At 45.2% G+C, this 13,041-nt stretch overlaps 1 long non-coding RNA gene across 2 annotated transcripts in view; it reads left to right on the top strand.

The window, feature by feature from the left end:
- The window catches only part of LOC146433119 (uncharacterized), a 32,154-nt gene extending 20,010 nt beyond the window's left edge, over positions 1 to 12,144 (top strand). For both annotated transcript variants that reach the window (XR_014854000.1, XR_014853999.1), the window contains exons 3-4: positions 7,543 to 9,186; positions 10,880 to 12,144. This is a non-coding gene — a long non-coding RNA (uncharacterized LOC146433119). The remainder of the gene's footprint in view (positions 1 to 7,542; positions 9,187 to 10,879) is intronic.
- Positions 12,145 to 13,041: the final 897 nt, after the last annotated feature.

Raw genomic sequence — 13,041 nt, 5'->3', positions numbered from 1 at the left:
AATTTCCTGGGCTATTCTCATTTCCACTGCAGCTCCAACCAGCAGAACTGTAGCTCTGACCCTTCCCATCGAGCGACATGTGAAGTCCACTTGAGATCCTGTAAAATTGCTGGGAAAATTGGGAATGGCAAAGAAACCCTTGTATGACTTTTCTCCTTTTTTTAGGTGGTTGTTTGGCAAGAAGGGGCTGTGCTGGAAGCAGAAACACAAGTGCTGCTGGGAGACAAAGGCAAGGAGAGAAAGCAGAAGGCTGAGATGAGGGTGAAGCAGCAGACACAGCCCCATCCTAGCATGCCAGTAGGCAACTAAATAATTGAAACAGTGTTTGCTGTCAAGCCTCCATGTTTTCATAGTGTCCCTTATGAAAAACACTGCACATTATGGTGCTATAAATCCTTATTATCTACGTCTTCACAACCAGAAACTTCCCATTACCCAAAAGAAGGGTGAATCCCGTGAGACATATTAATGGCATTGAAAACTCCTTCTGTTATCTTAAACCTTGATTAATCAGCCTTATTTAGTACATGATAGTGGAATAATTGAAGCTGTCCCTGCATTTTTTAAAAAAGTGCAATAAGTACTTTAGCATCTGCAGCTCCATTTGCTTATTGCACAGATACTGATGCTTCCTGGAAAGCGTTGTGAAATCCTTTTCTTGGGGACAATTCCTCTGATCTATATTTTCAGGGCATGTTAGCTGGGGGTTCCTGTTTGTAGCATTTTTAGCAGGAGAGCAGGATTGCTGCCTCTCTCAAACCCATCTGTTCCTGCTGCTCATTCACAACCTGGAGCCACAGTCTCCTGTCATCTCCCTGTCACTGCAGAAGATAATAACTGTGGGAGGACAATATAATGGATTGTTCACCGGTGTATTCCTAGATATTAAGAGTACAATTTGGGGGTTGGTTCCAGAAAAATGGCGAATTGGTTTTTTATGAGTTTAACATAATTATGAGCAAATTAGGCCTGATCCTCATCTCACTTGGGTCTACATTCACTCACAGCTCGTGGGGCTGGCTGATATTTTTGGAATGTGAAGTCTTCTGTGACATTTTTTGCAACAGAGGTAATTTGGAGAGAAAAGTTCTGTGATTTTTCTGGGCTTTTTTTCTGCTTCCTTTTTGGTTTTTTTTTCTTATTTCAGTAAACACATGCAAAAAAAAAAAAAATTTGCAAGCCTTTCCCACAAAGAGAACAACATTTTGTGTTTTCTTGAGAGCATATTGTCAGGCAACAGAGGAACACAACAGAGGCAATTTGGGCTGAGAGAGTTGTTGCCCAGATAGTTTTATGTCCTCTAAAGCTGCCTTTGTCCCTCTGTACCGTCAGGGTCCATCAAATTCTGCTGCTCCGACTGACTGCCAAGGGAAGCTGCGAAAAAATTTTTGCCAATGATGCTTTGCATGTAAAAGAAAATAAAAAAAAAAAAAAGGAGAATTTCAGCAATTATTATTTTGGTGTTATTAAAAATAGACTTTGGATAAAATACTTACAGAAAGACTAGGCTCCAGTGCTATAAGCCAGACGGAAAGCATCCTCTTTCCTTCCCACTGCTCTTTTTCTCCACTGTGAAAATCAAGATGAACAAATTTCCCCTTTGTTTCTCAGACAGTATTTGCTCTTTAAGTAAAGGTATAAGAGACAACAGGAAGGTAAAAAGGTCCTTTTCAAAGCTGCTCAGGCTTTTCCCAATGTTTACGATTTCCAGTTAACATCATTGCCAATGTCCTCTGACACCTGAGGAAATGCACTGACAGTACCAATGATCCTCATGACTGATGGACTTTTTGGCAGATGCTTTTAGCACCAAAACCTGGTTATTCTGGGTCCAAATGTGTGCCAACTGAGTGGTCCCCATGAGCTGACACAGCTGTAACCAGGGCTCAACACCCCAATGGAAAGGGCTTGTTTAGGAGCATCTCCAAAACATCAGAGCCTAACGTGGGGAAAGAAAAACCTTTTCTGGTCGTGGCACCTCCCCTCTTCTTGACATTTTTATTCTCTCTTCTTATTAAAAAGAATAATGTTTTCAAAATCCCCCATTGCACACTCCAGGAGGTGGGAGTTGTTGCCTGGAGCACATATCCTGTTTCTGGGATCACACAAACCATAGGTGCAGCTACAGCCCAGGCAGGTTAAGGGCAGTGGGACAAGGACTGAGCCCCAGGTGAGGGTGGATGTGGCTCCCTGGATGTGCTCAGACCATTCAGCTGTCATTTTAGTAGTGGTGATTTATGCCCTGATGATCATCTCCACCTGCTGAGTTATTTGCGACTGATTTTTCTGGAAAAAAAGTACTTCAGCCCCCAATGGGTGCATTGCTTTGGGCTAAGCATGTGGACACTGGGGACAGAAATCAGCCAGGGGAATACACCAGCCATTCACTGTGTCTCAGGACTTCAGGCTGAGAACAAAAAAAAAAAACCCTGCATCACCAGAGCTCACTGCTAAATGATAACTTAAGCCAATTATACGTGCCTCATTCATCTTTTAGATAAGAAGCAAAGAGAAATAGCTTTTCTATTTCCATAATCATGCCACTAACTAGACAAAACGTGATAATCTATAATGAGCTAGGAAGAGAATTAAATGGAGAACAGGGTCTTTTGATGACTTGCCAGTTTTCTCCAACATCATTCATGCAGGTTATTGACACAGGACCAATTTTTCATCCTAGGTTTAACAGGACTCCCATTATTACAGCTGAAAAATGGCAGGCACAAATGTTTGCAGGCACATTTTGGTGCCTTAATGTAAGATTTCCTCAGATTTACAAGTCCTTAATTGTAGGTACAAGCCAGGTGCCCAGGAAATAATGTCATGTGCAAACAGCTGCAAATGCTATTTCTGTGTGATTGGAAATCTCCAACTCTGGCCCTCCAACAAAATGGATTTTCCTCCTCGTGAAAGCCTCATCCTTATTGGCCAGCAATGAACTGGAAATAAATTTCTGAAATGCCAATCCAGGTGAGAATTTGAGATGGTTTTACAAAGTGTCTGGGAACAGAAAGCCAAAAATTTTGAGAGGAGATTTGTGGGGGAAAATACATCTTAGTCTGAGTTCTCTAAAGCTTTGGAGGAAAAAAATTAAAAATACTGTGACCCCTGGAGTGATTTGGACTCCTGTGTTTCTAGTTCTGCAAGGAAGATCATGCACCTTTGCCACCTCAAAAATCTGTGCTAGAGGTTTTCTTTTCCCCAGCTCTTTCCTCTGAGCCCAGATGTGCCTTCAGCCCTGGCAGAACAGCCAAGGAGATGTGCAGCCACGTGCTGAATACCACATTGCCAATAACATGTCAATTCTATCTCTCTCCCAGGACACCAGAACTTTTTTCCAATAAAACACCAATTTCATTCTAGAAATATTTCTCCACCTCTCACATTCATGAAAAAAAAAAAAAAAAAAAAAAAAGAGTTGCAAGCATTAGGGAAGAATCCCAGATTTATTATTTCCATTAAAATTCCCACAGTTCTTTAAAGGACCTTTTTTCTCTGGATGTGAAGTGTCCCTGTTGGGTCCCACAGGGCTGGACACCTCTGTGGCCATCATGTCCCACGGTGTGAGGGACAAAAGTGCTGATGGCCCCTGGGCCACCCTGGGGACTGGGATTTCTAACAGAGCCACTCTTCCCCAAAAATGCATCCCCCCAGCAGCCCCCTGACAGGAAATGTGATGGAATCCTCAGATTTTCTTCATTATTCTCTCTTTTCAGTTTGTCAGCTCACTCAGTTTGAGGTTGGGAGGCACAATTTGGTAAATATGACAGCAACATGGGACGTTTGTAAAAGTCTTTTCCTGGTCATTGCTTATTGATTGCCTTATAGAAAACTCCACTGGGACTGAAAGGAGGACAGAAATTCTTTCTGAAAATCATTAATCCCTTTTTTTTAAGGAGATTGAGTTAGATTTTTTCAGCTTTTTCAAAGTAGAAGCTTCAGGGGTGGAGTTTCCTTCAGCTCAGACATTTCAGGTAGAGTCATTAAGAGATGAACAGGGGGGAAAAACCTTTACAGAAGATTTTTTTTTTTTGACTGACAGTTCCCAGAGGGTCCCTCTGCTTTCCCCAGCACTGAAGCTCTCATTGCTGAGAGGGGGGCTAGGTTGTGTATGAATTAAACTTTGAGAGCTTTTGCCCATCAGAGACGAGCAGGTCAGCATCAATTTGCAGTTTGTACAAATTAATCCTACATCATGAGAAAATTCAATACAGCAACTTTTGTGTAAAACCACCCCAGGGTGCTTTGCAAATAGAACACACTGAAATGCCATCAGCAAGGTCTGCTCTCCACCAAGTTATAAATATTAAGGCCCTAAACAGAAGGGATATTTATGCTTAAACGTGCAAGCATTTATTGATTTTTATTCCATCCTGACCGTGGTTGAAATCCAAATTGAAAGAACAGCCCCACCACCAGCAGGGTGTCCCTCAGCCTGGGGACACCCTTTGGCTGGACACACACAGTGTGGGTGCTGTAAAGCTCTGGCAGTGGTCTGAGCACCTTTTGCTGGGGTTTAAAGGTCACACACTGCTGTGTAAAACTCATCAAAGTATCTGCTGTGAGAGGGGTGAGGCTCTGGCACAGGCTGCTCACAGAAACTGTGCTGCCCCATCCCTGGAGATGTTCAAGACCAGGCTGGATGAAGCTCTGAGCAACCTGGGATAGTGGAAAGTGTCCTTGCCCATGGCAGGGGGTGGAACTAATGATCCACAGCCCAAACTATTCTAAGATCCTATGAAAATAACTTTCAGGCACCACAGTGTTGGAGGGGACAGCAGTTTCCCACAGGGCTGTTTGCACAGGTGGCCTCCATGCTGCTGGGGCTGGGAGATTTCTCTGGGACACCTGAACAGTCTGGCCTTGAGACAGCCTCATCCAGCAGGTTATAAAGCATGCAAAGCAGAGCAATAAATAGGTCAGGAATGATAAGAAATGTGTAGGAGGACACAAGAAAGGAGCCTGACAAAGTTCACAGGTGGTGCAGGGTGGGCATTTCCTTCACTGGGATTGCAGAATTCACCCACACTCTTTGCAATGCCTTGCTGACTGTTCCCATCCAAGCTTGGTCTAGAGTAGGGTTGGTTTTTTTCCCCCTCAAAAAGCTGATCTCCACACTTTCACTGTGGTTTGTGGGATAAAATCACTGCCATTTTGGGAGTGCAAATCAGTTCTACCTGCCATGGAGCAGGCAGAGATTTACCACCATCATTTAGCACACCTCTCATAGATTAAAGGGGCTTGTCCTTTTCACTTCTCCTTATTTATGATTTTCAAATAATAAAGCATTCAGGGAGAAATTATGGCTGTGTTAAACCATAGATGTGTCCATGTTCATCCCCCATAAATGTACCTGAGGGCTGGAAGTTCAACAGTTTGAATTCAAGAATGACTCTGAACTGGAGCCAGGCAAATATTGGACCTAGACCAGCTTGGGTTTACACCAGCTGTACAAAAACCCCTTTGCTTTGGGACTTCAGGCAAGGTGCAGCCCGTTTGTGTTCCAATCTGGGCTTCACACAACCCAGGGTTGCCCAAATATTTATGAATTTTTAATGACAGTGTAGTGAGGCTGTATTTTTCAAGGCTGTTTTTCCATGTGGCTGAGTCCCTGTGCAGCACTGGGGGTGTGCAGGAGAGAACCACAGCAGGGACACATCTTTAGGGTTTGAAACCCCCCTGTCTGCCAGGCCAGCAGCTAGCTTGGCCTTCCTGCTGCATGGATGTGTTTGATTATTCCCAAGGGACAGGGAAAAAAAAAAGGGAAATGAAAGGACAGTGTGTGCTGAGCCCTGTGCCTGAAAAGAGTCTCTCAACAGTTTCCAAAAGTGCTGAGCTGGCATGTGTTTGTTAGCACATGTGGGTCTCCATGGAAAAGTTGTGTGCTGGGGGGACAACCCTGTGGCTTCAGCAGGGAGAGCTCCTGCACAAGGCACTGGCACAGCCACATCCTGCCCGGGGCTCTGGGCCATCCCTGCTCCTTCACAGCCCCAGCTGTGAGCAGTGAATTCAGGTATTAAAGCTGCAGCACTCTCCTGACTGATCCCAGGGGGCTGCAGCTCTCCAGAGCTGATGCATTCCATGGTGTGGGAAAAGGGATGTGACCTGGCTGGCTGCAGAGCCCAGCTGGGGATGTGCCACACCACAGAGTGACACGGGGCCAGGTGACTTTGTCCCCACGGTGCATGACAGCAGTCACACGTGTGAAGGGCTCAGTTAATGCTGGACCAGACTGGCACACAGGACATGTAAGAGCTGACACAGTTTGAAGCCCAGCAGTCCTTGCCCACATAAGGAGAGTGTGGAGTTTAGCACCACGTTAATTATTGTGATTTTTGAAAACAGTTTTCTGCACCTTGGCTGCTCAGCTGGGTTGCCATCCTGCAGCTCTCACAGTGACAGAATGCCTGTGCCACATGGTATGGCACTGACCAAAGTCACCCCTGTGCTGCCCAGCCACAGCCCAAAGGACACAGCCTTGCCCTCGTGTACACCCTGCAGGGTAGGTTTAGGAAGCCAGAGGTTGTTATTGTTTCCACTAATTGGGTTTTCCCAGCAGACACTGGACTCCCAGGGACTCTCTTCAGTACTCACATCACTGCTTTTAGAGGGCTGCACCAATCCAAACTGCCAGTTCCTGTCTCACACTGACAAACATTCCCTTCCCCCTTTTGCCATGGACAATGCCATTCCCTATGTGTGCTTATTCCCATTGCTAGAAACTCATTTTCTTAGGCATGGTGCATCTGTCAAAAAAAAAAAAGGAGAAATAAAATAATGTGACAGGTTAAAAAGTGGATGGATGCATCTCATTACTCACACAAAGGTGAGCAGGAGCTGGCACCTGAATCTGCAAACAGCACACAGCCCTAAATATCCTAATATATTTTGGAGTGGTCATTTCTAATTAGCACTTGAATCCAACACCCTACTTAGCCTAATTAGAGACATAACAAAAAGCTGTTAGAGCTCACATGCACTTTGAATTTGCAGATCTCTAGCATCCAGCACTGCCCTGCTCCAAACACCAACAACAAGCAATGGCTCTCAGCAGCCAGCAAGGATGAAAACTGGTCCCAGCATGGCCCTAAACTGGTCCCATGAAGCCAATGTGTTGAAAATCTGCACCATTAACTCCATTAAAATGCTTTAAATGTAAATCTGAAAGGTTTTGATGAGAGTTATGTTACTGGGGGGAAAGACAGCAAACCCACGGTTTAGGAGACACTGCATTTATTTTTTGCATCTCTAATCCAGAAGATTTTACAGTCTAATTTAAATCAGGAAACAGAAGGAAGATAGATGAGGAGGAGGAATAGCAGGGGATAATCATGAAATGGTTTGGGCTGGAAAGGTTGTTCAAAGGCCATCCAGTCCAACCCCTGTGATGAGCAGAGACATCTTCCATCAGACCCGTTTGCTGAGATCCCTGTCCAACCTGACCCTGAGTGTTTCCAGCTCACCCACAGCCTCTCTGGGCAACCTGTGTCAGTGTTTCACCACTTTTATTGTAAAAAAACTTCTCCCTGACCTTTTTTGTAGGGTAAAACCATCCCAGTGTGCCCATTTCTCCTACAACCACCGAGCCAGCCCAACGCACAGGTGGCAGTTCAGAGCCGGCACCGAGAGGGTTAAAGGCACCGCACGGCTCTGCAGCTCTGTCAGGCCAGACAAAACAGGCATCACTTCCAAACCTCGCTGGTTTTAAGGGAACACACCCCTGCGCATCCAAAACAAACGCCGAAAATCTGCTCTGCCCCTTCTGCGCACACCTCGCTGTGAGAGATGGATGGAGCCAAGCTCCGGGAGGATTGCATTGTGAATGGAGAGAAGGGGTGCTGTCAGCTCCATGGAAACCCAGCCAGCTGGGATTGGCAGGCCGGATCCAGGCTCAGCAGCAGCGATACCGCCGAAAGTACAAGCACTGTTAATATTTAACACGGAGCAGGGACGTGGTAAAACCTAGCAACCCCTTGGCAGTGGTTATGCAATTCACCATTAATAGCTCGGAGGGATCCAGCATCGTCTTAACACCTCCCCTCCCCCGTTTCTATATGTGAGGCTTTTTTCTTCCCTGTTGCTAAACCTTAAAGTGAGAGGAAACAAAGAAATCGCTATTACATAATACAGACCTACAGCCAAGTCGTATTCCTGCTGTTTTGGAAACATTCGGGGGAGGGCGAGTCGAAAGCTAAGAAGAGCCATGTGATAGGATTCTCTTTTTTTTCTTCTTGCTTCCATTTTCTAATTTCCCAGTTAAATACATTCACTTTCTCCAAGATCTGTTCAACCTCATCTATTATTGAGACATCACGTAAGCAGGGTCTTTGGTAATGATAATTATTGGCAGGAATATTATAATTATATCCTGCCAATAATATAACTGTGCCTCAGTTCTGAGTGTGATGTGGAATCAGGATTTCCTTATTTCTTGGGGCTGTTGTGAGAACACACACAAGCCTACAAACTGCACTGGGTATAAGAACACCTGAAGTTTCCACAAAATAATTTAAAACACCTCCAAAACCCAGTTCTCAACTCCCAAGGAGTACAAACACAATTTTCTTCCTGCTTCATGTTTTTCCCACATGGAAGAGGGGCCTTCCATTAGCCCCTGAGCCAAAACCCTTGGAAAGATCTTGAAAACAAGATAATATATGTCGTCTGGATCCTTTAGCTCTCTTCTGTCAGCTAGCTAACCACCCTAGGAAAACAAGCCATAAATCAATTGAAAGCCTAACCTACAGGCTGCCAACCTGAAAAGCAGACACTGCCCCAGGAATGTGACCACAGCTCACTAAAACAATGGGAACAAAGGGGAAAAAACCCAAACAATTCTACCTTGCACTTAGTAATTCACCAGAGCTGCAGAAACATCAGGCAGGCAGTGATCCCCAGGAGCTCCATATCACCCCAAGCCCACACTTTTCTCCTGAGCAGTGAGGTGCAGAGGGCTCTGGTTTCCAGGAGAAGATGGGTTTCAGCCTCCAGCTCAGCTGGAGAGAATTAGGGCAGCTCAGACTTCTATAAAGGGACTGATGGTCCCTAACAGAGGGCTTTTCTACTTCTTCTTTGTTTTTTAGACTCTCAGTAGGATTAGGGCTCTTCCAGGTTTTGGTTAAGGTGTCACTGCTTGTCTTTGTTTTCAGGGGCGTTAAGGCACTGTCTATGCCTGCCTTGAGCAAGGTAAGAAAGCACAGGGGCTGGCTGGGTGTTGTGGGGTGAGCTGGACACAGCCTGTGGTGCTGAAAGAAAGAAATGTCATTTTCAAATATAACTGTGTCCTCAACGAGGTTAATGTGTCAAATCAGGACTAGTCTTCAGAGCAAGAACCTGCCCAAAAGACCAGAAATTAAGAGGAATAAGGAAAGAAACCTAATGAGGTTGCAAACTCCATGTGAATTTACGAGCTCTGACCACAAAGCAGTATGGAACAGTAGCAGGACACTCATTAACAGCTTGCAGTCCCTAATGGGTGGCTAAGAGAAAGTTTGCTGTAAATAAATGTTAGTTTTGCTTCAGGACTTGTGCTTTTGTAGCTGGGGCACTTGTAAATCAACATCAGAGCACTGCAAGCTGTGGGATACCTGTTCCCAGATCAGGCCAGCTGGAAATGAAGCCAAAACCAACAAGTTTCCCAGGCTGGGGGCTGCAGGGGCTGTCTGGGGGAAGCAGTGCCTGATGCTCCAGGCTGCCCTGTGGAGTCCTTTCATTACTTAGGCAGAAGAAAGGAACACCCCCTTCTCCCTCACTTGCACTGAAACCAGCCCTCAGTGAGCCAGAGAAGTGGCCTGTATTTTTAATACCTTTTTTTGCACTTCATTACTGAGGGCCTGGAGCAAACTCTGTCATCAGCAATGACATAAGGAATAGAAGCAGTTGCAGGGCAGTACAGGCGAAGGGGAAATTAAGCCATTTAACACACGGGCAGGAGGTTTGTGTTTGGGTCGAGGCAGGGATTTTTTTCTAATTAAAAAACTGGAGAAAACCTCCTTGCCTCTAATGGAATAAGCACCAAGGCAACTTTATCTGTCCCACGGACTCCCCCCCGCTACCGCTGTCTGCTGTAAGAAAAGCAGGAGGGAGGAGTGGGCGAGTCTGATTTCTATGTAAAGATTGTACAGCCAGACCTGCCCTGGAGCTGCAAAGCAACCAGACACTGGAATCCAGCCAGTTTTGTGTCGTTTCTGCAGGGCTGGCCAAATGTGCTACTGCTATTTTGGCTTCATCCGCTCCTTTCCCCTTTTCTAGCCTAATTGCTATGGTTCCCTGATTTCTGCTTCATAGAAAGGGTTAAATAGTTTATTATGGTGGAATTTGATTTGCAGGGTAAAGCTTTGATGTTTTCATGTTGCCTGTGATTGGAGAAGCAGTTGTGATTTCTGCTGCCATGGTTAATATTTGGAAATAGCCTTTAACTGTTTATGCAAAGGGAGCTCAGCCTGTCCTTTCCTGTGAATTACTGAAGTCTGTGGAATTAACCCTCACTGCTGCCCCATGACTCTTCACCAGGCTTTCTGCTCTGGTTTTATGATGGGGTGAGGGAAGGTTTTTACATGTCAGGTGAGGCTGCAGATAAAGCATAAGAAATGCTGTGCTGCTGGTGTGAAATGATTTCTCATTCCTTAGTCTGAGGGGACTCATAGAATTATTCAAAAATACAGAAGGAGAAGCATTTGCTCATGAACACAGGAATGAGGTTCTTTTTGCCATCCAGGAGAAAAGTGCCCTGACCACACCAGAGTGTGGAAATTCGAGTGCTTGGCTGGTTGTGCTCATTATCCCCCATGGAAGTAGTGATGCCAACCTATGAGGAAACCACAGTGACCTGACAGCAGGTTTTATTATTTTCATGAATTTATTGTCCTTTTCTTTGCAGACATGTCAGTGCTGGGTATGCAGACCATGGAACTCAGCTTGGTTTAGATAACCTCTAGAGCAGTGTCACACTGCCTGAGGAGCAGGGAAGACCCCTCCTGTCCAGTAGGGTGTGGAGACTGGATGGAAAATTCCTCCATGCTCAGATAAAGGACTTGGAAAACAACTTCTGCTTTCAGCAGGCTTTCGGAGGTAACATTCCCATTTCATGTCATCCTATACCACACTTTCCACCTGAAATGGTGTCATTCTCAAAAACAGACACTAGAAAGCTCTTTTAGGCCCTTTCAGTTGTGGTGTTGGATAGTACAGAAAGCTACAAGATGGAAAGGAAGAATTAGAGTTCAGTTGAAATTTTCCACAGCAGAGATGCTACAGCTCAACACTCACAGACTAAAAGACATTTTGTCTGGAAGCAGACCAGGACCACCACCTCTTCCTCAAGTTGTCAGCTAACCTGATAATGATTCAGACCTAAATATTCCTTGTAGAATGTGATGGTAATGAGACCTTTGAAGCCAGTGTGGGATTAGCTCTGGATGTTGCTTTAAAATCGTTAAAATAGTGATAGAGAAAATCAGAAATGAGTGGTATGGTTGGCAGGGAAGCTGTTTGCAGCCCTGCTCAGGAGAGAGTGGGGCTGGAAAATGCACCTCTTCCATAGGCAAGACATCAAGCTATGTCATTGCAAAATCTCATTTATATCCTCTCTTTTTTTAGCAGCCAGAGCTGGGTGGCTTGGGAAGAACATTAGGACAATGCAAAAGTGGTCAGACAGCATCTTCCCAACAGCTGGTCATCTGTGACATTTCATTTTAATCATTCTCACCAGACCATTTTTCAGGAATTCCACAGCTTTTTGAATTAATTTGTATTTCTGGTATCCATGACATCTTGTGGCAATCACAGATGGTTTCCAAGGCATCATTAAACACGAACAGAGATATAGGCCAGTTCTGTTTTGGTAATATTGAGCAAGTCCTTACAAATACTTTTCCACCTTAACAGGAGAGAAGACATTGAATGGGATCTGGCTGGACCCCAAAACAAATAAATAGTACTGATGCTCAGAAAGGAAACGCCAGTTGTCCTTAAATAGTCAAGCATTGTTCTCTGACTTCCTGCAATAATCTCTGCCTTTTTGCCCAAAAAGATTCCTTACTGTGTGGGTCCAATACTTCTCCCATGTCTGCCTGCTGTGTATTTGCAACACTTGTGATTTTTATCCATTTTCTTTGAACAATCCTGTGCCTGATACTCAGCATGTGGCATATGGTGGCATTGGAGGGTATGAAGTGGACATTCTGTGTCACCTCCTGAATAAAATATCCATAAGGTGTCTGTAAAGCTTGATGTCTCCAGTCTGGTGAGTGCCAGGGAGAGACAGGAACTAGGGAGAAGCTGCCCCAGTGATGGAGCACATGGGGAATGTGTGGCCATGCCAGCAGGGAGTGATGGGATGATGAGGACAATTGGGGACTTCTCTGTTTAATCAGGAGTGCCTGAGAACTCACAGCAGCTCACAAAGGCAACGGCAGCTCTTGGGGAAGCTGAGGTGATAAAACTGTGAGAGGAAAGTGTGCCTGAGATGGCAGAGAAGCTCAGAAACACTTGGAGTGAGGTCCAGGATGGCTAGACACAGAGGCTCCAGCTGAAGGTCACCTGAAACAGCTGCTCAGAAGCTTCAGAGCAATATCAAATAGGGAATATCTCAGTGGCTGGAGGATGGGGCTGGCAGATCTCGTGCCTGGTGGGAAGGTGCTGCCAGCAAAAGGGAAGCTGAGCTATGGTAGGAGACACCATGATCATAGGAGATGATGATCTGGGACACAGCCAGGGCGAGGATCCAGCACCATGGCAGAGTGTCAGTTGTCCTCTAGAGCTGGATGGGAGAGAGGAGAAAAAACCTTTAGTCCAGAGGGTGTGAGTCCTTGTGGGACAAGAGCAGTTTGTCTATTGCTCCAAGGTCTGATCACAAATAAACCACAGATAAACAACCCTCAGGAGCTTCAAGGCATAAAGTAAAGCAAGAGGGAATCCTGCATTTCAATCTGCCAACTGCATTTTTCTCCTGGGAATTGTGGAGTGTTTTCCCATTTTTATTATCCTCTGCCTATCTAGCTCTTGTCCTTCTGTAAATTAGTGACTTGCAGAGAAAGGGGA

The sequence above is a fragment of the Lichenostomus cassidix genome, chromosome 9, assembly GCF_008360975.1.
Source record: "Lichenostomus cassidix isolate B80296 chromosome 9, HeHo_3.0, whole genome shotgun sequence".
NCBI classification, from domain to species: Eukaryota; Metazoa; Chordata; class Aves; order Passeriformes; family Meliphagidae; genus Lichenostomus; species Lichenostomus cassidix.
The sequence above is the reverse complement of the archived record's forward strand: the minus strand, read 5'-3'. Positions and strand labels throughout refer to the sequence as shown.